We start from the raw sequence: 25,781 nt of genomic DNA, 5'->3' as shown, positions 1-25,781 counted from the left end.
GTCGTTGTGCTGATAGCTTGTTGAATACAACTATGCAACTGAAGCTGTCATGAAATGGAAGCGGCCATTCCTCATCCAAAGTTCCTGCTAACTGAATGGCAAACTAAACTGTTGGACTACACTGAAATGGCAAAACTGACCAGAAAGCTTAGGAACCAAGAGGATAAAAACTTTAAGAAAGAATGGGAAAATTTATAATTTATTTAGGAAACCACTTTAGGCAGATGAAAACATTAGCATTAATCTCACTTGTAATGTAACAAATACTATGGACAATAAGGATAGATATAAAATATAGATTATGATATAATATGCAATTGAAAATGTTGACATTAGGACCCACGGGGAGGATGGAAATGTATATGGTTTTGTTATAAATCTATATTTGAAAAATAAAATAAAAACGATTTAATAAACCACAAAGTACCCTCAGTCAAGTGCTCCATAGAAAAGGTTACATTAAAGTCTACAGTATAATCTAAGATTGAACTCCATAGATATCTTTGTAATGGCCAGTAGGATTTCATGTTGGAGGTGATATTTCCTTAAAATAAAGGACTTGAGACAACCAGACAAGATATTCAGATCAAGATGTCCGATCAACAGCTTATCCTTAACACAAAGAATATTACATTGGCTAATCCCTTTTGTAAAAATGGACTCACGCTTCAGTATTAATACACACAAGTGAGATGGTATCTTCCATTGGATTAAATGGTGCTTGGGGTTGGTTTGGTACTGGGATTAGGTTTTTAAATTACATTAAACTCCTCTTCATCCCTAGAGTATGAGATCAAACCTGCTAGTGAGTCAGCTTCATTGTTTTCTAGTTGTGGAGTTTTATTAAGCCTCTTCCATGGTCATGGAGATAGCCAAGGCCAACTGCAAGCATGACATTCTGATGCCATGTATGATGTCATAAATGGGATAAGCTCCAAGTCTTGGCAAAAGGAAAGCAAGTTGACAGTCAGAAAGAGGCTTCATGCTGTCACGATGAGTCTTCGGTGCATTTTGCACCAGCCAAAGCTTCTGAACATAGTTCAAGAGCATCTCTACACAAAGGGCACTGTGTCCATGAAGTTTTAAGCATGGGGAAAGCAAGAGGCTACAGGTATTAAAAGTGTCTGTGTAAGGTAGGAAGCATCTGAGAAAAGGCGTTAGAGATGGAAATACCAATGCAAATGCCAGACATCCCCAAGGCACATAATCCTGTTAAACATGAAACAATTGGTCACTGGGGGGACCTTTAGTATGTGATCTTCTATTACTTGCTGCAGAATTTCTTTCTTTCTCGACTCAAAGGCCTCTTTCCCTTAACATGCTGGGCAACCCTGAGCGTTTGAAAGATTGAGTGTGAAATTTAGATGAACATTAGCACGATAACAAAATGTTTAATGGAGGAGAAAGACTATAGTGGGGTTACTGAGGTCTGCAGAGGAGTGGGGTGGGGTGGGAGATGACGTGGATGTCAGAGAAATGGAGGCTTTGGCTTGCAGAAAAGACAGTCACTCATATCAACAGGTCAACCCATGTAGTGTTCAAGGACCCTATCTTGAAACTGTCTGAGCAATGTCATGGGCAGGGGGCTTCCAGCTGCCCCACCTGCTGCCTTTGGAAGCCTGATAGTGCGACTGTGAGCAACATCATGAAAGAAGTGTTTCTGAGACCAAGGTGCAATTGTCCATCTCACTTCTTGTTTTGGCCATTGCCCAGGAGGTTTAATGTAATCTTGTTATATCTATAGTGCTGAAATGTAAGGGAGGGTATGTTGGTATATTTGCTATCATGTCGTTGTTTTATTATGTTATTATGAAAATGTTCTTGTGGTGGCTGATTTTGAGATGTACTACAGTGGAACTTTATGGGACGCGGGTGGCGCTGTGGGTAAAACCTCAGCACCTAGGACTTGCCGATCGCATGGTCAGCGGTTCGAATCCCCGCGGCGGGGTGCACTCCCGTCGTCGGTCCCAGCGCCTGCCAACCTAGCAGTTCGAAAGCACCCTCGGGTGCAAGTAGATAAATAGGGACCGCTTACCAGCGGGAAGGTAAACGGCGTTCCGTGTGCTGCGCTAACTCGCCAGATGCAGCTTGTCACGCTGGCCATGTGACCCGGAAGTGTCTGCGGACAGCGCTGGCTCCCGGCCTATAGAGTGAGATGAGCACACAACCCTAGAGTCTGTCAAGACTGGCCCGTACGGGCAGGGGTACCTTTACCTTTACCTTTTTACAGTGGAACTTTGGTTGTTAAACGTAATCTGTTCCGGAAGACCATTTGGCTTCCAAAACGTTTGACAACCGAGGCACAATTGCTGATCAGCAAAATCCATTGAAAAAATGGGGAAATGTGCCTCAGAAGCTGTTGGACTTCCAAGACGCTTTCAAAAATGGAAGCATTCACATCTGGGTTGTCAGCATTCTAAAGCTGAAGTGTTCGACTTCCGAAGAGTTTGACAACCGAGGTTCCACTGTGTATTCCTGCTTTCTTTGTTCCAAGCCACCTGGAGCATGATTCTTTTTGTGGAACAGTGGTATACAAATAAAATAATGGTGGTGATGATGATTAACAGAAATATTATAGCACAACCTCTCCAGGATAACTCCAGGGTAGAGGATTAGTTGAGGCATTAGTATTTTATTTCCGCAACCCCTTTCTTTTTTTAATAGTGAAATGTTTTGTGTTGACCCTTAGACCTTCTTCTGTTGGCTATTTAGCAAACAGACATATTAGAAGGGGCCTCCTCTCTCACAAACTCACACATACACACCAAGCAATTGTTTACTTCATGTTCATTCTCACTCGTTTTTAATCCTATGCAGCAAGCCTCAAAACATCAGTGAGCTCCTGACAGCTTTAATTGGTTCAGCCAACAATGTGACTAGCATCCTGCCTGAACAAACCATGAATGGCATGAAGAAGACAACAGTAAGCGGGGCCTGCCCTACTGTTCAGCAGAGCCTCAGGCGGCAGATGCTGGGAGGCCACAGTGACAGCCCGCCCAGCATTTTCTCCTGAGCCTCCTAGCCATTCCCACCTTTTGGAGATCAGAGGTGTGTGCCTTGCACCTTCTAAACTAGCCTGCTGACTGCTATCCCATTGCCCAGTCAGCTTCTGTACATTTAGGTTGCCATATTTCAAAAAGTAAAAACCAGGACACCCCAAAAGTTGTTGGGCATGATTTTTCAATTGATTTGATTGACAAAGCACTGCCTTTCGGAAATCCCCCCTCCCCAACATCAGTTCCGCCTTTGAAATTCTGGTAATGTCCAGGAAAATCTGGACATATGGCGGTGTGTGTGTGTGTGTGTGTGTGTGAGAGAGAGAGAGAGAGAGAGAGAGAGAGAGAGAGAGAGAGAGAGAGAGACTTTTCCTCTGCCTAAGGCAGCAAAATGTATTGGGACAGTCCTGATAGTAAACACAGTGGTGACCTGGTTAGATATTAATATTCTGCTAGGCCACTTTTGGGAATGTGCACTCTTCTTCATTATGAAAATACATTAATATCTTACTAGTTCAAACTGCTTGGAGGGGAGCATCCAAAATACTTAATGAGTCATGAATTCAATTACAAACAAACAGGAGTTCTGTTTATCTAGGCTTGCATTGACATGGTGGGCCACTTGATGAATTTAGAGATTATGCAGGGGATTTCAGTTTGCCGGGGTTTGATCATGTGGATACTCTTATATTTTGCTTTCTCAGTCTTGGACAAAAGTGTAAAAAACAAGAAAATAAAAAAGTGTTCATAGAGGAAATAGTTTTGGAGTCAAGTGAGCCATTGGAAACGGGCCCTTTGAAGATGCAGCCCTTCAAATAAGGGTATTTATTTATTTTATTTTTAAGTGGATTAAGTGGATTATTTTATTTTATTTTTATTTTATTTTATTTTATTTTTAAGGTGATGTCAAACAGGCTAATTTCTAAACGATAATAATACAGCTATTAGAACTTGGAAACCATACTGTCTCACCAGGAAGCCTATGTAATCCCAGGTATGTTGTTTTTCTTCTGTTCAAGTTGAACCCTGACCACTTGGGCTGCTCATGAAAGGCTCGATAAATCTGGTATTGCTGCCTGCTTGGGTCTGAAAAACAGGGAGTTTGTCAAGCCCTTGGCAGTTCAGAAGACTTGACAGGTAAACAAGGCCATTTTGTATTGTTGCAAGTCTTTTCATGTGATATGCTGGTACCTCTTTTTTGTACGGTAGGGTCTCCACTACCGTATGGAAGTGAGAGCTGGACCATAAAGAAGGCTGATCGCCGAAGAATTGATGCTTTTGAATTATGGTGCTGGAGGAGACTCTTGAGAGTCCCATGGACTGCAAGAAGATCAAACCTCTCCATTCTGAAGGAAATCAGCCCTGAGTGCTCACTGGAAGGACAGATTGTGAAGCTGAGGCTCCAGTACTTTGGCCACCTCATGAGAAGAGAAGACTCCCTGGAAAAGACCCTGATGTTGGGAAAGATGGAGGGCACAAGGAGAAGGGGGCGACAGAGGACAAGATGGTTGGATAGTGTTTTCGAGGTTACCAGCATGAGTCTGACCAAGCTGCGGGGGGCAGTGGAGGACAGGAGTGCCTGGCGTTCTCTGGTCCATGGGGTCACGAAGAGTCGGACACGACTAAACGACTAAACAACAACAACAGGGTCTCCACAATCTGAATGCAGCCAGCTACATTCTGGCAGTCATCCAGAACCACTCCAAAACAACAGAGATATTCTTGCAGTCCTCCAGAAGCATGGAGATATTCTGGTAGTCTTCCAGAGATACTTCTTAGCACATTTCATCATCAAACTGCTAGAGATCTTCCAAAGCCAGCTGCTGTCACATCATAGCATGTTTGGTGTTCTTAGAAAACATGCAAACATGTTTGTGGGGGCTGATCTTTCAAAAATGGTGGGAAAATGAGTGAAAGCTCTAGGTGGGTAGAGTCACTACTTACATGGATGAACCTCAAGATCTTGTTTGCAATATGAAGGGCATTTTCAGTCTTCCCTGTTGTCCAGCAAGATTTAAAGTGTATTTTCTTGAAAACCGTAATACAATGATTTTTGTTCTTCTACATATTAAGTATGTAATTGATGCACCTGTAGAATTGACCGTAAAATTGGACAATTGGAAGTCATCCCCACTGAGTATTATTGATGGGCCAATTATAATGGGTCAGTTATACTGCAGCAGTTAGTTTCATAAAAGGGCAAGAGACACTCAGACAGGGGGAAAAGAAGTAGAAGTTCGAAGTTGTGCAATGTGAAGAAGTACTCCGGGTCCTTTGGGACAGGGATCACATAAAGCTCTGCAAATGAAATTTTACTTGGACACATAACATTTATAGCTCTTATCCCAGTTACAGATAATGCAACTCAAGAGTAATTATATTGGAAGTAAATGACCTGAGACTAATATTGTTAAAAAAGCAAGATCAGCATCAATATTTTGTTGCAGAATAGGAAGGTGGGGGGCAGGAATCAGTGCAAGGAACAGAAAGAGACTCTTGTGGATACACAGGCTGAGCCGAAGCATGGAAAAGTTGAAACCTTACCAGTTCGATTTTTTATTGTGGGGGGATGGATGATGAGCGTAGGCCTCTGTTCCCCCACAATTGATTGGTGGAATTTCAGCAGCAACCTCTCTCTTTTTAACCCATATTATTGTATTTTCACAATCTAGATTTCTTTCTCGTTGGCCAACTCCGCACGGCCCATTGACATATTAGAGCCATGAGAAACCGCCATTGCTTTTCTCGCTGTATCTACGGCTCCAGATGCAGTTGAAATTGGCTGTGTGTACTTCACGAGGGCTGGTGTGACTTCTGCGCATCAGAACAAGGCGACGTGATCTCAGACAATTGGACTGTTGCGCTACGAGGATTCTAGGTCAGCTCTCATCAGGCACTGCCTGACCCCGGGTCTGTGCGAGGAGCTTAAACATTTCAGAGGGATGGCATGGAACAAGAGCAGCTCGGCGAGCACAATGAAAAGCCTGCGGTCAAATCATGGCCCCAATTGAAGTCCGCGGCAAAGCTCCCATTGACTTCCACCGGGTGAGATGTTCACCTCAAGGCGCCGGGGGTTAACTGCCGGCTGTACGTTGATTAGACCTTCTATGGTTGATTTCCTCAGCTTGCCTGGAGGGATGATTTATGGCAGCTAGGCTGCTGCTCTTCATCTGGGTCTCAATTAAATCACATCAGAGGGGCAAACACCTCCTTGCCTCCATCTTGGTCAGAGCAGTAAATTTCCATGGCTCACTAACAGACCGATACAAAAGGATAATGTGGTAAGATTAGACAGCGATGCCTGTCCTTTTTGAAGGTAGACTTGAAAAGACCAAAAATGATTGTTGTAATACATCATCGCTAAAGGTCTTTCCCTCCAAAGGATCTCCTGGTTTTCCTGTCCAACATCCTACATTTCTCTCCATTAGTGAGGTCATTACTTCTTCTTTTTTAAAAATAATTTTATTTGATTTTACAAGTATAGAATACATATCCATATTTAGAGATTTCTCTGAATCTCCTGACTTCCCACCATCCCCTCCATGGGTCCTTTTGTCAACCTTTTCAACTGCGTATTATTTCATAATCCATGTTTTATATCTCTCCATGTTGTCCATGATAATTACTACATTACAAGTGTTATTAACATCCTGCTAATGTTTTCATCTGCTTGCAGTGATCTCCTAAATAAATTATAATTTTTCCACATTCTTTATTGAAGTTTTTGTCTTCTTGGTTCCTGAGCTTTCCATTTTGGCGTACTCCAGTAGCTTGATTTACCATTCCTCTCTGGTAGGGACTGCTTCTTCTTTCCATCTCTGGGCTCATAGCATCTGTGCAGCTGTTGTTGCATACATAGAAAGTCTTTTCTGCTCCTTTGGGGTCTCAGTACCTACAATTCTTAATTAAAAAAGCTTCTGGGGTTTTTTAAATAAATGTTATTTTAAACATTTTTTCCATTCATTATATATCATTTCCCAAAATGCTTTTATTGCCTTACATGACCACCACATATGATAAAAGGTACCTTCTTCTTTACATTTCCAGCAGGTGTTTGTACTTGTTTTATACATCTTTGCTACCTTACTAGGAGTCAAATACCATCGGTACATCATTTTCATATAATTTTCTTTCAGCGTACAATAAGACATGTTCATTAATTTCAATGTGTATGTAAAACTTAGCTGAATACCACCCACCTTTCCCCAGAGGTGTAAATGGTGATTATTTACTTTTTTAGAGGAAAGAAAAAGGATTCGTAGAAAATTGGGAGCTCAGAAAATAAATATAGATGTGTTTTAGTGCGGCTACTAAGGAGGAATTTAAAAAAAATCAAGAAAGGAGGGATGGGAAGTAAATAAGAAAATGTGTAACAAAAAAAAGAGAGTTGTGTGATTGGAGTTATGCAATAATTTGAAGGATTTAATAAAAATCATTACAAAAAAAAGAGACTACATAAAGATGGAAGCTGAGCCCACTTACTACGCTTTTTGGCTCCCAGCACTGAAAATGAATCTTGTTCATATCTGCACACTCCTCCATTGTCTCCTGAGACAGACAGATGGCAACAACTAACCTACATAGCTCCATCCAAGGTTCTGTTTTTTGGTTATGCTAGAGTACGGTGGAAAGCTGGAAGCTCACCTTTTCCCTTTTTATTTTGCAAGAGAGAGAGATTATATAGTTAAAGGGTTTGCCGTAATTTGCCTCTTAAAGCAGGAACAGTTTTGAGTTATTGGCTGGGATCTGAAGAACTAACCCCTTGCTCAAAAATGGCTTTGGGTAGATCTGTCACATGTTGCTTTTGAAGCTGAATGAACTCTCCAAAGCCGCTTTTGATATACAGTGGTACCTCGGGTTACAAACACCTCAGGTTACAAACAGTTCGGGTTACAGGCTCCACTAACCCGGAAGTAGTACCTCAGGTGAAGAAATTTACCTCAGGATGAGAACAGAAATTGTGCGCCAGTGGCACGGCGGCAGCGGGAGGCCCCATTAGCTAAAGTGGTAGCTCAGGTTAAGAACAGTTTCAGGTTAAGAACGGACCGCTGGAGCGAATTAAGTTCGTAACCAGAGGTACCACTGTATAACATATGGGTGACTGTTTTATAAGGGGAGATGGGTAAAAAACCCACCAATAGCCACATAAGTGGCAGGGACTTCCAATGCTGAGAATGTACACAGGGATCTGACTGAGACAACAGAAGCATCGTTTGGAACAAATCCTCAAAATTTCCATTTTCCAGTAGCTGAGAAACCAGGAAATTCACATGTTGAAGGGGGTGGGGGAAAGAACAGCTCTGGCCAAGCTTTCCTTGTGTTTGAGGAAAGCAGAATTGACTGGGTGGGAGGGCAGGAAGGGCTGCCAGCAGTGACGTCTGTTGCCCATTGGTGCTCATTGGGTTTGGTAGGATGGAAGGCAAGGAGCCTACCAGTAGGTGAAGCCAGAACCAACTAATTCTGGTTTTGCCTCCATATGCCTCCCTGGCAGTTAGTGGGCCAATATCCTATTCACCCTAACAGACAAGGCTCCATTAGTTGCCCACTTCCAACCTCAATAAAGCACTTGTGCCTTTGACAGTAGGTATTTGTGCTCAGGCGCAGACAGAATCGTAGCTCCAAAACTGCAGAGACGTTTTAATGCAATTACTGGCTGACCAAATGATTTAGCCCCTGTGAAGGCCGGGCAGGCTTTAATGCTCTCGCGTGCATTCAAATCAGTCACTTCCTGGCTGTAATTTTTGCTTGTTATCCCTTGGCACTGGCCAAGTCAATCAATTCTTACATTCAGAGCCCACCGCTGCCATTGCCGCTGCTGCTGCCGCTGCCGCTGCTGCAGGATACAAAATAATGAAGAAAAAATAGGTGGGGTGTTGAAGGAGGTGAGCCAGACTGAAGACACTGTGATGTGGAATGAAAGTAAAAGCCGGATGAGTCGAAACCCCTCAGGGGTTTGCAAGTTAGAATGGCACAGCAATGTTCAAATCTGGATTCACATGATTCACATCCAAATGTGTGTGTGTGTGTGTGTGTAGTTGGGGGAGGGTGGCAGTAGTTTTCTAACATTTACAGTAAATATGAAAAGAGGGTTATCAAGAGGTGTTTCATTTAGACTACACTAACCAGCAAGGCTATGGGTTCCATATATGAACTGCTTTTCTGTGGAAGCACTGAAAAAGTGTGATGTGGTAAAATATCAAATTTTAGCACCGCAGAATTTATGGGCAAGATCCACTGCAAGAAGCACTCAAGTTAATCCCAAGAGGAAAGTAAAGCAGTGACATAGCGGGGGGGGGGGCACACAGGGATGGTTGCTGCGGGCACAAAATTTTAACACGCAGTGCTGCCTCAATACAGCTGCATGCTGGGCTCTGTTGAAAAGGGTTTCTCCATGCAAACCAGGAAATGACCACTCCAGACAACAAAATGACTCTTCTTTTATTATCTCTGAGGCTGTGAATTTTGGGGTGACGTGGACACTGTTAGGCAGTTGAATGCACATGTGTTTTCTGTTTGTTTCCTTCTGCCTCCATGTGGCCCTGGGCCCTGGCATCCCATGTTCTGCCATTGTAGTTAAACACATGATTGGCAAGGCAATCCTAGCAGCAGAGACGGTGTGGTGCTCACCCAGCCTCTGGTCAGTCGTGGCTCTGCTGTTTACCAGAAGGTTGAAGGGGAAGGTGTGGCAGTGGTGAGTTCAATGCACTGCAAGCACATGAATGTAGTCAGGACTCCCGCTAGTGTGTTTGCACTGCGCCAACCTCACTGCAGCCTCACTCCCTCACCCTCCTCGTAAGCAGCAGCAATGCAACTGACTGGAGGTCAGGTGAGCACTGCTGTCCCACCATGTCATCCACTACGAGGCAATCCCATGGTCCCATTATGCTGGCAGCTGCCAATGTCACCAGAACATTAGCATAATGCAGTTGGGATCCTGGGCAGTCCCAGCAGCAAAGGTGGCAGCAAAATGGCACTTCTGCAAACAAGAGCTGATGCAGCAAACCTTACAAACACTTTCCCAGCTTCCATGGCAATTGTCAGGAATGAGCCAGCTCCTAGTGAAACTTTACAGCCTGCTACAGAAGAGAGAGGCTTAGATTTGACGCAGGCTGAGCAAAGAACACAGCAGTCAGTGGTGAATCCTCTGGACATTGGAATGTGGGTTGCCAAGGGAACAAATGAAAGTGGGCTGGAACATAGCCAAAGTTCTCAGGAAGCTCAAACAGCCGCAAACAGACACAGAGACAGTCTGTCAGAACAGGAAGAGGCTGCAGCTAATCCAATAAGTCTGAAGAGTCAGCGAATGGGAGGGTTGCTAGACAGGAAGCAAAACAAGAGACATAAGGGGCAATCGTTCAATATATTCTGTAGAAACCGGAAGAAGTCTTCAGAAGGATCATCTTGAGTGATAATGCCAGTGGCTGCGTTAGAGCCGTCCGGAGCTATATGTTTGTTTTTGCAATAAATCCTCCTTTTTAATTAACCAAGCTTACTGTGTTATCAAGCTGGGAACCTGGACTCCTGACAGCAATGCTGTTGCCTCCCACCGGTCATACTGTCCTGTGCTGAAAACATTCCCATATGGATCCCTGATACTAGAGCTCCACTGGTGCAAGAGGTCAGTCAATATCCTATCCTTATTCAACCAGTCCGCATGGAGAATAGATTTGCAAGGCAAGTACTTCCTGTTGTCACCAATGAGGGTTAAAGGTGCTTCAGATTGCCTGGGTTGTGCCCTTTGTGACCAAAACTGGAATTGTGGAATTTGTGTTTTTGAAATGCGTCCTTTGTAGGAAACAACAACAACACACTACAGAATCCAAAATAGATAATTTAAAAGTTGGTAAATGGGTTGAATATTTTGTGTGATTGTCATCGATTTATTTGTAGCTATTCAACAGACTTGTAGCAAAGTCACTGACCCCCAAATAAACACCAGGCTCAGGCAGGAGCAGAGCCAGCCCAACACATTTTGCTGCCTGAAGCAAAAGAGAAGATGGAGCAATGCAACAATATTATCCACCACAGCTGGAACAATGGGGCAGCTTATGAAGTGCAGAGCTGGCTAGCTAGCCCATAGGGGAAATAATAGGAACACTGTTGCCACATCACAGCCTCTGACACATGAGGCATTCTGCTTAATGTTCGCACTGGAGGGAGGAAGAGGCAACTTGGTTTTATTCTGAGGAAGGTGCTTTTCAAGGGCTGCGCAGAGCAGCATCATTCAAAAGAGGAGCCTGAAGTATCAGTCACTTCTTTCAGAATCAGGAGAATAATGAAGAAAGAAGGGGAGGCAGATGGGGAAATGCCAGTATGAAGATTTATGCAACTCTAAGGTGATTAAGTAGCAATTATGAAAGCTGACTTGCAAATATTAGCATAAAATGTCCTTCCTGAAGTACTTAAATGCCTAAATGCACAAATCTCTTTGTGCATTCCACATTGGCCACAATATGTACACACATCTCAAATCCCAAATGTAAAATGTGGTCCCACTGCTGGTTTATAAGGACTGTCAGTCAGCCATGTTTATCTATTGGTAAGCAGATCCCTGCTCCAGCCCATTTCATAAATAACTGGGAGTAGTCAGGTCGATTTCCTGCATGCCCTCTAAATGTTGGGAAAGCAAATCTGGACACCATATTAGTGACGACATCATTCTTGCACATCAGAGCTTGGAAGCCACAACCTTTCCTAGGCCTTAATGCCAATGTGGCTCCCTCCTTATTGCCCCATTGTGTTCCTTCTGTTTTCATGGATAGCCTGTGTACTCTTGGCTCCATGTATCCTTTGGAAGGACCTCTAAAGCCACAGCTTCCCACTTCAGATGTCATGGGAAATGGCAGTATAAGAAATGGATTGTTATTATTTTTGCTGAAGCTGGATGCACGAGGAGAGGACGGGAGGGGTGAAGAGGAAACATGCAGGAATCAAGCTTGTTCCCAATGCAATACAACAGGGTTTACTGTACTGAAATGGTTACATTTGGATTGGGCCTAGGACCGCCATAAATTCTTGCTGCTTTTGCCACAGGTTGTGCCACCCATGCAGCAAATATTCTGCTCCTATTTTGATGTCATTGCAATTGATGAGATGGATACTCCCTACAGAAAAGCAGGGGAAATCCCACTGTAACAACATCCATGCAAGCCCTCTGTTCACCACCTGCCTATGCACACCTGTAAGATCAAGATGATAGGGATGATTCTAACCACACTTATCTGGAAGCAAGTTCCATTGCAGTCTCTGTACAATTCAATGCTGTTCAATGTGCCGGTTCCCGTAACCAAAGTCCTTGAAGTGGCAGGGTTACTGGAAAGGATTCACCTGGTTCGTCTCTTCAGGGAGCTGAGGGAGAGAGCTAGTAGCTCTCTCTTCCTTCCCTCGCTGAGCATTCAACAAGGAACAAAAATGAGTGGGGATGGGGAGCCGTGTTGGTACTAAAGGGTTAAAAAGTAACAAGTCGCTCTAATCACTGAGCAGCTGAAAGTCATTAAGCATCCAGGAATGTGAGTTGGTTTGTATAAATAGTCAGTTCACCCGTGTTTCTCTCTCTCTTCCCTCCTTGACCTGACTCGCAGACTCAGTTTGTGGCCATGGGCGTGTTTGCTGATATGAGTTAAGTTTAGAATAAAGTTTTTCCCTGAGTTCCAAAGTGCTTGCTCCAGGATTCTTCATTTATGAAAGGTACTGACTCTCCTGCCTCCTTCAGCCGCTGCACGAAATTCTCTGCTGAGATAAGACTTATGGCGTTGGAAGCACACTGGACGTTTACTTAACATTAAACGAATCAAAGTTTAATGGACAAGCCACTTCTTCCTGCTGGGCTGTACTGTGGGGAGTTGCGGTCGAACTAATCGGATCCATTGCTTGTTTGATCTACTCACGATGTGGCACATCCCAAAGCAGAAAGTGTGAGATCTGGCAGAAGCAAGCCTGTTTGGAAGCTGGAATATGAATGGTCCAAGAATACTACCTTTCCCAGGGTTCAGACTTTCTCTGAAGAGGTTGTGCATGTTTGTGGGTGGGTGGGTGGCAAATGACTCTCTCCTTCCTCCTCTATGTTCCAAGAACCCATGAGGGTAACAGATGTGTCCATCTCTGGACCTTCTTGCATGTTCCTCAAGAGCATGGAGAGGGCTGTCTGATCCTCCTACAGGTAAGCTATAGGTGCATGCATAGGTGCCAATTCTAAAGGGCCCAGGTCCCTTCGGGGCCACCAATAAAATATTTGCCCCCTCCCAATGTTGAGGACAATCAGGAGCAGAGGTGGTCAAACAAGGAGCAAGTGTGGTGTGGCATGGCTTCCGTGGCTCCTTCTCCTGCCACAAAGGGAGGGAGAAGCATCCACAGGCCAGCGGCAGGAGAAGGAGGAGGAAGCCAAGGGCCCGACAAGAGGAGTCATCGGCCACTGAAGTTGTGACCCCACAGCATTTGGTACCACCCCCTGACTCTTCCTAGCATCCCGACATCACATGCATCATCAGCACAACTAATCTTCTGCTCAAATCGGTGCCTCTGGCGCATGGTTCATTCTGACTTATTCTAAGGAACCCAGATCCTAATGAATCTATTGCATGGCTTTCTGCGAGTTACAGTTCATAGCTCAAAAAACGGAGCAATCCATTGTCAATTAGAAAATTAATCCATATGGCTTTGCCGTTGATACATTAATACTGTCAAATCCCAGCGCCATATTGATCTGCATGCTTAATTATCTTTTGTAAACAGAGCATCCAGTACCGACTTTTGAGTAAAGGATTATTGGAAAAGGTGAGAGATTTGTTGATACATTCTGAAGTCTGAAGCTCAGGGGCGGTCTTTTAGACATATGTCAAGCTCAAGGGATAGCTGGTCCCTAAATGTCGGGTTAGCACAACCTTTGACTGAGCATGCTGAACACAACATCCGAGCCATGAACTGAAGCCGATTTGGTGTTTCTCAGCATCCCTGTTTGTATATTAGTCTGCTGAGTGGCATTTTGGCTTAGCTGGTCCCAGCTTATATTAAGACAGTTCTTAATTCTCAGTTTTATTATTCTTCTGTCATTGCTAGCTAAAGGGGACTAACATTCATTGGAATAATCAAAACAAAAATGCTGCTGAAAATGCTTTTTAAAAAAACAACTGCATTTTGTGATCTGTTTACATTAATATTTAATTTAAAGTAATTTGAAGATTAATGCCTGCAATTTTTTCCTTTCCTTTTCTTTTTTAAGCTTTATTAACCAAAGATGCTAGAGGATAGCATTTTGCCCTTCGCACTGTAGAAAACCACGCCGAGGGGGAAAATGTGTTTGTGGCTGAAATCCTACAAAACCATCCCTTTCCCATCCTCTGCCCCTCTCCTCCTTCCTAAATAATAATAATAACAAAACACCAATCCATGGGGTACTAACAGGGCTCTGATTAAATATTCTGTGTCATAATTTATGCAAAAGCAAATCCCAACAGGAATCAGGAGCTCTGAAAAATCTGTTGTGAAATAATTATCCTGAATGACATTGTCGAAATGGTCCACAAGGATGATGTCAATAATACATTACACAAAATCGGTTGGAAATAAACCTTGAAAATTACATGATATTCCTGGAACCTTGAAAGAATTATCTGTAAACAAATTTAATCAGTTTGATGTTATGCATCCCACTCAACCTCTTATTATCTGATCATCTAGGTTTTAGAACACTATGGGGAGTTGAATGACAATGAGCAGCATCTTGTGAGAGATGACTTGCCGACGCTTGTGTGTGCTGGTTACTGAGCTACCTGATCACCTTTCTGACCTACTTTTAATTTGCATTCCTGCCTTGTTGCTTGGATGCCTTTGGTGACACCCACTAATGGGGACATGGCTGTTTGTTTTACTCCCCTGACAAGAAGGTAGCTTGTTAGCCAAGGTGTGAACTTGCTCCTTTGCCTATGATTTGCAAAAGTGGTTACCTGATTTTGTCTGTTTGGCATTCTCTCTTTGTTTGCTTGCTTGCTTGCTTGAAACATGATGTCTCCCATGATTAGTGATAGATACTATATGGTAATGAAATTTGGTATACATGGTCAGGACTAGGGCTGGGCGATATCTGTTTTTCAACACTGCAATATACTGACATATCACAATGTGTGAAATAAGGATAGAGCCGTGTAGAGGCATTGACTGGCTTTACAGTTTTTCCTGCATCATGATTTTTGCCAGCACCTGCTATGGTGATTTTCTGCCCCCTGCAGAGGAGAGCTAAGCCAGCAGAGTTAACAGGGGCTGCAGGAATCATGATTCACAATATATTGACAGGTCAAAAATTATGAAACTGATTATCACGATATGGAGTTCAGATCGGTTTTGGATGATATATTGCCCAGCCCTAGCCAGGATTCTACATTTCAGATTTAAATACCAGCACAACTCACCCAGCTGTTTTCAAAGGGTGGAGCAAAGTAAAGATATTGTTATAAATCTTGGGGGGGGGGGTAACAGAGTTTGGGGGTGCAGGGGCACTTATAATATGGTTACCAGGTGTCCCCATTTCCTGGATTTACAAATCAGTCCCCTATCATTTCCACTATCATTCCGACTGACGTTGAAAAGTGTCCCCGGATTCATTGAAAAAAAATCTGGTAACCTTAACTTATAACTGCTAGAGCAAGTGAGTGTTAGAAATTAATAAGTGGTAGAATTTGGATATTTGACGTATTGAAGGGAAGATGCCAGGCCAGGCATCTGAGGTAGAAATGGCTAAGAATGACAAAAGATTCTGGAAGCAAGTCTTTAACACATCAGTGAAAACCATCATGGGGACGAGATTCTTTGCCAGTGGACAGAATGGGGGGAGTTCCCATGGTTACTGTGGATGGAGAAAGTTTAGGATTTCAGCTTCCAGGACTAGAAAACAGGGGAGGGGGCAGGCTGCGCCCAAAGAAGGTGAAAGCGTTATGTTACACAAGGCTTGGAGACGGAGGGGGGAGGGTTGGGGGTTGGGCAATGGTTCTTGGGAAGGAGGAAGGTGGAGCCAGAACTCCAGGCAGAGGCCATGCAAGGCAGAACCATATTGGTAGGCTGCAACAGACATGAAGATTGTAATGCTCTGAACTCTCTCCAAAGTAGACGCAGGTGTAAATATGTGAATAATATGGGACAGTATGGAACAATATGGAATAGTATGGGATGCGGGTGGCGCTGTGGTCTAAACCACTGAGCCTCTTGGGCTTGCCGATCAGAAGGTCGGCGGTTCGAATCTCCACGACGGGGTGAGCTCCCATTGCTCTGTCCCAGCTCCTGCCATCCTAGAAGTTCAAAAGCATGCCAGTGCAAGTAGGTAAATAGGTACCAGTGTGGCAGGAAGGTAAACGGCATTTCCGTGCGCTCTGGTTTTCATCACGTTCCGTTGCACCAGAAGTGGTTTAGTCCTGCTGGCCACATGACCCAGAAAGCTGTCTAACGCCAGCTTCCTCATCCTGAAAACAAGATAAGCGCCACAACCCCATAGTCACCTTTGACTGGAATTAACCATCCAGGGGTCCTTTACCTTTTTTTACCTATGTGAACAATAAACCATTTCTCTTAAAGAAACCAGTCTCCGCTGTGCCTTGATTTCCCAATGGAAACATGACCAAGCAGGGTGCCAGCTCTACTCTAGGAAGCTCCCTGTGTGACTTAGAGCCCTGATTGTGACTTCACATCGAGAACATCAGCAAGTAAAGGAGGCTCTCTACACCAGACCTTTGCCATCACATTCATGCCAGCTGTAAACTGGGTAAAACTCACATGCCAGAGGGGGTGGGGCTTGGCAGCACACTGCTGTTCACCCTCACATGTTTACTTACACATAAGTAAAAGGAAGACCCCAATAGGGCTTTGTGTGTATGGTGTTCCCTCTTGGGTTGCTTGCCAGGCCTCCTAAGATCCCAGGAATATTTTTGGAAGGTGGGCAAAGCAAAACATGTTTCGCTGTTTTTATTTTAACTACTTCTTTAGATGTTTATCTTATGAACCACCCTGAGAAGGGTGATATATCAATCTAAATAAAATTTAAAATAATAAATAATTAAGGAGGGCAGAGAGCGAGGAGGCAGGCTACTTTCTCAGAAAATTTAGGAGAACAGCGCCTGTTTGCCTCATGTCTCAAGTTCTATAAATGCTAGAAACTGGCTCTTTTTAAAAGGAAAAAAGGAAAGCTGATGATTATGATTCCATACCCTCAGACATTTCTATAATGAAAGTAATTCCATTCCATAATGATAATAATAATAATTTTATTATTTATATCCTGCCCAATCTGACTGGGTTGCCCCAGCCACTCTGAGTGGCTTCCAACATATATAAAAACATAATAAAACTATACAGGGCTGCCTTCAGATGTCTTCTAAAGGTTGTATCTCCTTGGCTCGGGGGTCACATAACTCCATACCCTCCAACATTTCTCTGATGAAAATAGTGACGTCCTAAGGAAAAGCGGGACATCCCGGGATCAAATCAGAAACTGGGATGGCTTCTGTAGATCTGGGACTGTCCTTAGAAAATAGGGACACTTGGGGGGGGTCTGTGGTTCATGGGGGTGCAAGGAGGACTGCCCCCCCCCATGAGTGCCCATTGGGCTGGGGAAACCCACTGAAATCCTGATACGTCAGGTCAGTCCTAAGTCTGGCTTTCAGTCCTTTCCGTCTTCAAATGTAAGCCCCCCCCCCCCCATGGCTGTTTCGTTCAGTAGCTTTGTGAGATGGGAAAGGAGTTGGGCATGCAATCATTTCTACATCAGCAGGCAGACTCGCTGTACTAATCCTTTTCTGAATATAAACTGGGGAGTTCCGCTGCAAAAAAAATTGCACGCATCTTAATTTAGATTTGGGGAAAACGGTGACGACCTTTGGGGAAACAGTTTCATTGATGGTAGGGGTGGGAAGGAATTTGGAATGGGAAGGAAAACTACATAATGCAAGCATTTGGGACCGATTCCTTGTGGGATGGGCAGATATCCTCTCATACCAGGATATCCATCAAGCGTGGGTGGCTTTTGGTAATGGGTATTTTCTTTTTTTAAAAAAATAATTTTTATTCATTTTTCAAACACATAATAAAAACCAACAAAAGACATAACAAAAACATACAAAACATTTAAACAAGTATAACTTCATAATCGTATTTTCATACACCTTCTTTCCTTCGACTTCCCCATACCTCCCCATCCCTGCATCCTTGTTTTATGATTCTTCAGCAACCCTTTGGTCAATTTATCTTAATTCCCTTTCATTAAATTTCCTTTACTTTTTTAGTTACAGCTGTAATTCTCTGTTTCTTACCCCTTGACATCTTAACATTCCTCAATTTTACAACAGTTTTTAAGGTATATTTTAAATTTCTTCCAGTCCTCTTCCACTGTCTCCTTCCCCTGGTCACGGATTCTGCCCATCATCTCAGCCAATCCCATAAAGTCCAGGTAATGGGTATTTTCACCTTTAGGCCTGGGGGCCGTGTGGTGACCTCCCTAACCAGCATGATGGTATGCCAATGAGATGGCAGCCATCATTTAGATGTTGGCCCTGATGACATGGGAGCTGTAGTTGCACGGTACTTGAACCAAAAAATTGGTTGCTAGGTTTCAAAGTGACTTTTTTGTGAAATGCTACTTGTTCTAAGCCCTAGATCGGCACACCTGTGTAGCCTCAATGTGTGGGTGAGATGGTGGCATCAGGAGGAGGGTTTGAGATCTGGTTCCTTCTCTAAGGGCAACACTTGCTTTGAGTCACAAGCAGGAGAAGTTTCTTGTCTTCATGTCCCGCTTATGGGCTTCTCATTGATATCTGGTTGGCTGCTTTGAAAACAGGATGCTAGACCAGACAGACCTTTGATCAGATCCAACAGGTTGCATGACGAGTTCCCACCTCCCTCCAGCGGAAATAAAGACACATGACGCAATTATCTAGGTTAATGGGCTAACTGGCCACAACTTTATTGGTTACAGGTAATGAGCGGTATTGGCTTAGGCATTGGTCCTAATCGACTATCCAGCTTCAGCCTGTCTGCTCGAAGTCCAGGAAGGGTTAACCACCAGTAGGGGGAGTCCTGCTGATGCACATCAACTAGGAACGCCCTCCGGGGTCACCGCTCGGGGGCATGCCTTAGGGCTAGGCCCTCACCTCCATAGGCTTCGGACAGAGCCACGCCCCCCGGAATCCTTTATTGGACTACCCTTCAATATGTGGGGGAGGTGATGGCGCTTCCTCCCCCCTCTTCCATCTACATAACAATACCCCTACCAATGCCTAACCGCCAATGCCAAGGAAGTTGTGACGCTACAAGGTAGGCAAAATTCCAAGTGGCTGGTGCCAATTTGCCAAGTGGAAAAAATTCCTACCAGGCCCCTTAACAGCGACCAACCGAGGTCCATAGCAAGGTCAAAGGAAACCTTAAAGGGAGGGAGGGTGGGAAACCGGAGCAGGTGAAGCGGTCGAAAGAGGGAGATCCCCGGCCGCACCAGCGCTAAATAGGGCAGGCCACACACCCCAAGCCAGCCGATTCCCTCACGTGGAGGGGGCATGAAGCCCGCAACCCCACCTCCTCTCTAGCTCGGAAGTGGCTTTCCTTCTTATGGTCTTATGTATTGAGACACAAGCCCCAGTGAGTCCCAAGGGATGCTTATAAGGCTACAGTGCAGATGCAAATCCTGTTTTAAATGCAGTTCCATTCCACTGAATAATCCTTATATCTTCCATGATTTCTATAGCTCAGTCTCCTACTTAATATTACGGAGAAATACATCTTTCAGTTTTCTGGGGTGCTTTTTCTTTTTCTAAGGACAAAATTGCAGTTATTTGCTAGGCCACTGCCTGGTTTTGTGGCTAAAAAGAGGTCTGCAAGGGGCGCTGGTATCAGATGAAGGACACTCATTATAACGAAGGGCGACGCTGGGGCTAATTCTCATGTCATCTAGATCACGAAGGCAACTCGGCAGGCTCTGCCCTTTGCCTGCCGCATCTCCGTCCCCAAGACCATGCTAGATAAAGGCAATAAAGCAAGATAATAACCCAGGAACCCGTTTGCCAACCTGTGGTCACCTACAGATTTAAGAAGAGGGAGGATGAAAGCTGGGCTAACGTCCTCCTTTCTCACAAGACTTGAGAAGTACCTTTTGCCATTAACATCAGAGGATAATGAACAAATGCAGCAGGGACATTGGTTTCCTTTCTTTCTTTTCAACAGCTTTTATTACCTTTATTGGCACACACCTCTCTAACATCTGCATACACGCTGATCCCACAAGCCCAAAGGTTAGAGGAAAAGAGTTGCGTCCACAAAACAGATTGCTGGTAGTCCTTGGGTCAGTCATGCAGTTGGGTGAATCAACCCCTTTCCAGGTGGCACCGGATGTTGGGAGTCTGGTAAATACGTTGCAGAGATGTGCGGAAAGAAAGAGTCTGATAAGACTGCTGGTTGGAAGGATGAAGAAAGCTTCTGGTGTATCCCTCATAACTGGGGGAGAAAAGCCATTCCAAGTGTAGGTTTTGCCTGCTTCTTGGGAGAAAAGCAATGACAAACCTAGACAGCATCTTAAAAAGCAGAGATATCACCTTGCCAACAAAGGTCCGTATAGTTAAAGCTATGGTTTTCCCAGTAGTGATGTATGGAAGTGAGAGCTGGACCATAAAGAAGGCTGATCGCCGAAGAATTGATGTTTTTGAATTATGGTGCTGGAGGAGACTCTTGAGAGTCCCATGGACTGCAAGAAGATCAAACCTCTCCATTCTTAAGGAAATCAGCCCTGAGTGCTCACTGGAAGGACAGATCCTGAAGCTGAGGCTCCAATACTTTGGCCACCTCATGAGAAGAGAAGACTCCCTGGAAAAGACCCTGATGTTGGGAAAGATGGAGGGCACAAGGAGAAGGGGACGACAGAGGACGAGATGGTTGGATAGTGTTTTCGAAGCTACCAGCATGAGTTTGACCAAACTGTGGGAGGCAGTGGAAGACAGGAGTGCCTGGCGTGCTCTGGTCCATGGGGTCATAAAGAGTCGGACACCACTAAACGACTAAACAACAACAACAACAAGCTGGAGCAAAGAAGCCAGCACAGTTGCATGGAAACTCACACTTGGACTAACTTGGAGGGGAAGCAGGAAGGAACAGAGAAAGAATAAGAGGGGGAAATAGGTTTGAACTTTCATAAAATCATAATGTAGATATTCCACTGAGGTGATATCATTAGACTTAACCATTCCTGGCAGTATGTCATTTAGGCTAGATACAAACTAGATGTCATTTAGGCTAGATAGAGTTGGAAGAGACTACAAGGGTCACCTCATCTAACCCCCTGCAATGCAGGAATCTCCTTGCCCAACATGGGGCTTGAACCCAAGATCCCTGAGATTAAGAGTCCATTGCCCTACTGACTGAGCCTCTTTTATCGCTGCTGCCGCTCTTGGGGGAGCTGCTTCACTTCTGATCCCATTCATTTGTAGAGGAGGTTGACAAGGACACCCTGAGCCTTGCCAATGCCTCAGTCCCTGTCACTGAGATCTTTCTGGGAGGGGTGCCCGACATGTCTCTCTTCTGCTCTGCGCTGGTGGCAGAAGGGAGGCTACACCTTGAAATCATCATACTCTATTTTTGAGCCTTTTCCTCTGGGCCTAATCTCACACTCACACAGCAGGAAGAACGGGAGGCGAAGTGGCTCCTTCCCAAGGAATGCAGCTCGGTTTCAAGTTGCTGATTTGGTTCTTTTCTTCTCCTTCTCAGAGTTCATGCTGAGGCTGTGCCGGTAGCACCCGCCGTAGCCGTTCGAGCTCGCTGGCCCAGTGGGACTAATTACTGCATTTACAGTAAAACATGCAAGGAAATGTATCTCCCTATCTCTGCATAGCCAAGATTACTGGAGGATAACCTACTACATTACACAGATTAATACTCCAGTGAGTAAATTAATCCTCAGAATTTCACTCACTCCTTGTGGCTTATAAATTTTAATTGGCTCTAAACTGCCACATGAATTTATGTGAATGTCTATCGATGCAGTGGAAGAGATCAGAAATTACTCTATCAGCCTTCGAACCTTCAGGATAAGAGAGCAGGCTACGCTGAGACCAATTTACAAACATATATTAAATGTCCGTAAGGTGGGGATTCAAAACTTTTACATATTACATAAATCTCGGAATTAAGAGGAACAAAAGCACTGCAGAGAGGAAGACAAAGGCTGCAATTTAAATGGAGATATTTGCTCATTGTAGCTATGCACCAGTGTCTCCCATCAGCACATCACCACAACTGAGTCAGTGATCTCAATTACCTCTTGATTGCTTAGATGGCTTAAAAAAAAATTAAATCAATACAGGATAAGTTTACCAACAGATATTAGTCAGGATAGCTAAACAGAGTATCTCTGTTCAGAGGCAGCATCAGGATGAGCTGAGTGAAATTTAGGGATAGAGAACTCATGGTCCTCCAGAACTGGCCAATGTTAGGGGTGGGGGAGCCAACAGCATGTGAGGGGCCACCAGTTCACCATTCCTAGTGCAGTTTATCTCTATCCAGTGGGGACAGGTAGCTCAGATTGCCAACGCAGAGCCACACTCTCCTTTCTCTCTGGGAGAAGGGAGTGTTGTCCCATACCCAAAGGCCTGGCCCTGGCACGGCTTGTTTCCCTGCAGGGCATCTGTCATGGGGGCACCTGGTTGTGCCCTCTTGTGCCCTCAGAATCACGTGCCCAGGGCCACCACCCCCACAGCCTCAGGCATGCTATGCCAGTGCTCAGAGAATCTCAATATTCCAACAAAAGAAAGTTCTTAGACTTGACGTCAGGGAGAACTGTTTGGAAACCATTCGTTTCTGTTGAACATATAGGAGTCATGGTTCTCTGTACACTCTCCAAATCCATGGTTTCCTTTTCCTCTCTTCATCCTCATTCTACACCTGCTCATCCTATGGCCCACCAAACCAAACACAGTCAGCCAACTTTCTATGGTGCCCTGTCAGGTGCTCGACAATCCCCTATTCTTGAAATTCCAGGCAGACAGCAAAACCAGCAGGTTTCACAAGACCCCTGGGGGCTGCCAAAGAGCATATGGCCAGAGAACCACATTCAGCTTGAAGGGTCAGGTGTTGCGAAAGCCCATTGGAAGAGGTGAAAGGCAATGGGCTGTTGTCACTGGATTTTGTGCCCTTGGAATCTATGGGGGAAGATTTCAGTTGCTACTCATCAGCTTGTTTGAGGTGTGGGGTTTTTTTATTATTTAAAAAAGCTGCTAAATTAGGGTGATTTTATGGGGAGAGGAAGAAGCAGCCTCTTGGATCTGAACAATGTAACTGCTTTGGACTTTGGAAGAGAAGGAAAAGAGTGATGATGTTGATGCTCGTGTTTACTGGAATTGTGCAGACAACCAAGATTATTTGGTTCATTTCTAACTTTAAAAGCTGAGGGTCTTAATTAGTTAGATTAGAATGGCTCATTGACTCTGGTGAGTTTAAGATAGGCTATCAAGCAAACTGCTGGAGACCTTCAATTGCAAGGAAGGGGTCTTGCTTTTTCTTCTCTGCACACTTTCTCATCCACTCTAGAAAGATCACCCAGTGCCATCTGTCGGGGCTTGCAACAGGTTCAGATGAAATGGCCAATGCCTTGTGCAGTCATATCATGAAGGATGCCAGCTGGAAGAATGAAGAAAGCATAGCATCATTTGGGCAAGACTAACCTTTGAACGAGACCTTTGGGATACTTGATCTCATCTCATGTTTAACTAGCCCCACTCCATCCTCAGCGGTCCCCCTTTTCTCAATGAGTGTCTACCCCCATCACTGCCATGGTTTCTAGCTGCCAGGCCTACCATTGCTGCCTTTAGAGCACATTTGAAGCACACTCTTCCCTCAAACTGTAAAGGGTTGCTGGGAACTGTAATTCTGTGAGGGGTAAATTACGATGCCTGAAATTCATCGAAGGCGTTTGTGGTTCACCTCAGGTGTCAAAATGTCTTGGGCCGGCCCTGACTCTCACTGTCGCTGCTGGATGGATTGGTGGGAGAGTCCCACAGCCTCTGGAGGGCTGCAACCCTACTCTAAGACATACACAAAAGGCCCTTGAACTTCAAGAGAAGTTTTAACTTTCTGTGGTTCACTGGGCGTTACAAATATGTGTAATTGAGCCTTTGTTTCCTTGTGAGTAAAATAAAATAAAATAAAAAAGCTTTGGGGAGTGGGGCTTTGAGTGTGAAAGTGTCAGGGGAGGTGGTGCCTTACCCTTTTCTCATACCAAAATGGTTTCCCCAACTCAGTTAATCCAAGTACTTCTGTACTACAGACAAATGTTGTGGTCTTCAGGTTTTGCTGCCAGCTATGGAAGCTCCCAGTGCCTTGTTTTGCAGGCCTTGCATTTATTGTTTCCAAAGCAAGTAAGAACATTTTTACTCTTTAGTCAGAGATATATAGTCTGAACTCTTAATGTCACCTTAATGTTATTTGTCTGGGCCTAAAGAGCTGAACTCTGAATTGATGGGGTTTTCATTTCCTCTTACTGAGATATAATTAATGCTTCCTGAAACCAGTCAGGCTCAGGATATTTTAATTCAATTGTAACTATGCAAGGCTCTCTACAATTAACTCCACGAAGCAAGACGAGCCAAGTGGGTGCATTACTGCTCCATTTTGAAGTAAAGGTGCAGAGTTACTATAAAAGAGGGAGCTGCACAGACAGAACGGGTGGTGCCAGTTGACCTAGGGAAGACATGCTTAAGAAAAGCTGGGAGCCTCACAACACCAGCTATCTTTACAGCTCTAGCAGTGATTAGAGATAAATGAATCTGCCAATTTTGGTTTCTCCTGGTTTCTCTTTTTTTTTTTCCCAACCGTAAACTCAATTTGCCACATTTTCACATCAGTTTGCTAGAAAAAGAAAGCTGTGATGAGAAAAATTGTCAGCATATTCTCATCCTAATACATGCAATTGTTTTCTTACTCCATGTATTTTTACCTAATATGTGCATGTTTGCAAGTGGTTTTCCCATATGTAATGCACTTCTGCATATTATTTTCACAAAGGTATGCATTTGATAAGTTTTAAAATGGTCTTCTTGCAGACTCTTCAAAGGTCAGGTTCATGTGCTTTCCCATTCACCAGTCAGAAAAGTTGCGTGGGCAGTAAAATTTAGCTTTGTGATAAAAATTCCTAGCTTATTGGTACAGGCACTCAAGAATGGCTGGTGAGAGCCATGCGGCTGAGCTGGAGCAAGTAGCTCAGACCTGTTTACACGCTGAATTATAAGGTAAACTGAATACAACAATAGGCTTGATTACCTATATCCTCCCAAGGCGAGGAAAAGTGACAAAGCTAAGCCTGGTAGAACAGCTTACTCTATGATGTTAACCCCTTCATGCATTAATTAGACTTATGTAGGTTATATGAGGCTGGTTGTCCCACAGGAAGAGCAAACGACTAGTGGCAAGAGGAAGAATGTAAGATCATAAGAATAGCCTTCTTGCTCTGGCCAATGACCCATCTAGTCTAGCATCCTGCTCTCACAGTGGCCAACCGGATGCCTGTGGGAAAGCAGGGAGCAGGAAGAAGTGGACCCACCCAGGTTTGGGGGTCCGCCAAGATCATTTTGCCCAAACACCTTCACAAAAGATCCTGAAACTAACACTGACTATACATAAGCAGACCAAAGGGAGCAGGAGTCCCACCCATCCATCTGGGGGGACGGAAGTACTCTGGGTTGCTTCTGTTTCCTGCTCGACTGGTTGACCAACTCCCAGCCTATCCCTGGTGGGAGAAGAAAGCTAACATTTTTACTGGGAGGGTTTCTGACTTTC

At 44.3% G+C, this 25,781-nt stretch overlaps 3 long non-coding RNA genes across 3 annotated transcripts; all 3 read left to right on the top strand.

Annotated features, from left to right (window-relative positions):
• The first annotated feature begins 435 nt into the window (after positions 1-435).
• LOC307216605 lies at positions 436-6,701 on the top strand. The gene is made up of 2 exons (XR_013839207.1): positions 436-1,133; positions 5,669-6,701. It is a non-coding gene; the product is annotated as an uncharacterized lncRNA (long non-coding RNA).
• Positions 6,702-13,078: 6,377 nt separating this feature from the next.
• LOC307216632 lies at positions 13,079-14,525 on the top strand. The gene is made up of 3 exons (XR_013839239.1): positions 13,079-13,155; positions 13,728-13,769; positions 14,215-14,525. It is a non-coding gene; the product is annotated as an uncharacterized lncRNA (long non-coding RNA).
• Positions 14,526-16,710: 2,185 nt separating this feature from the next.
• Positions 16,711-23,241, top strand: LOC307216627. The gene is made up of 3 exons (XR_013839233.1): positions 16,711-16,913; positions 21,720-21,892; positions 22,989-23,241. It is a non-coding gene; the product is annotated as an uncharacterized lncRNA (long non-coding RNA).
• Positions 23,242-25,781: the final 2,540 nt, after the last annotated feature.

This window comes from Podarcis cretensis (assembly GCF_951804945.1).
Source record: "Podarcis cretensis genome assembly, chromosome: 5".
In the NCBI taxonomy this organism is placed as follows: Eukaryota; Metazoa; Chordata; class Lepidosauria; order Squamata; family Lacertidae; genus Podarcis; species Podarcis cretensis.
The sequence above is the reverse complement of the archived record's forward strand: the minus strand, read 5'-3'. Positions and strand labels throughout refer to the sequence as shown.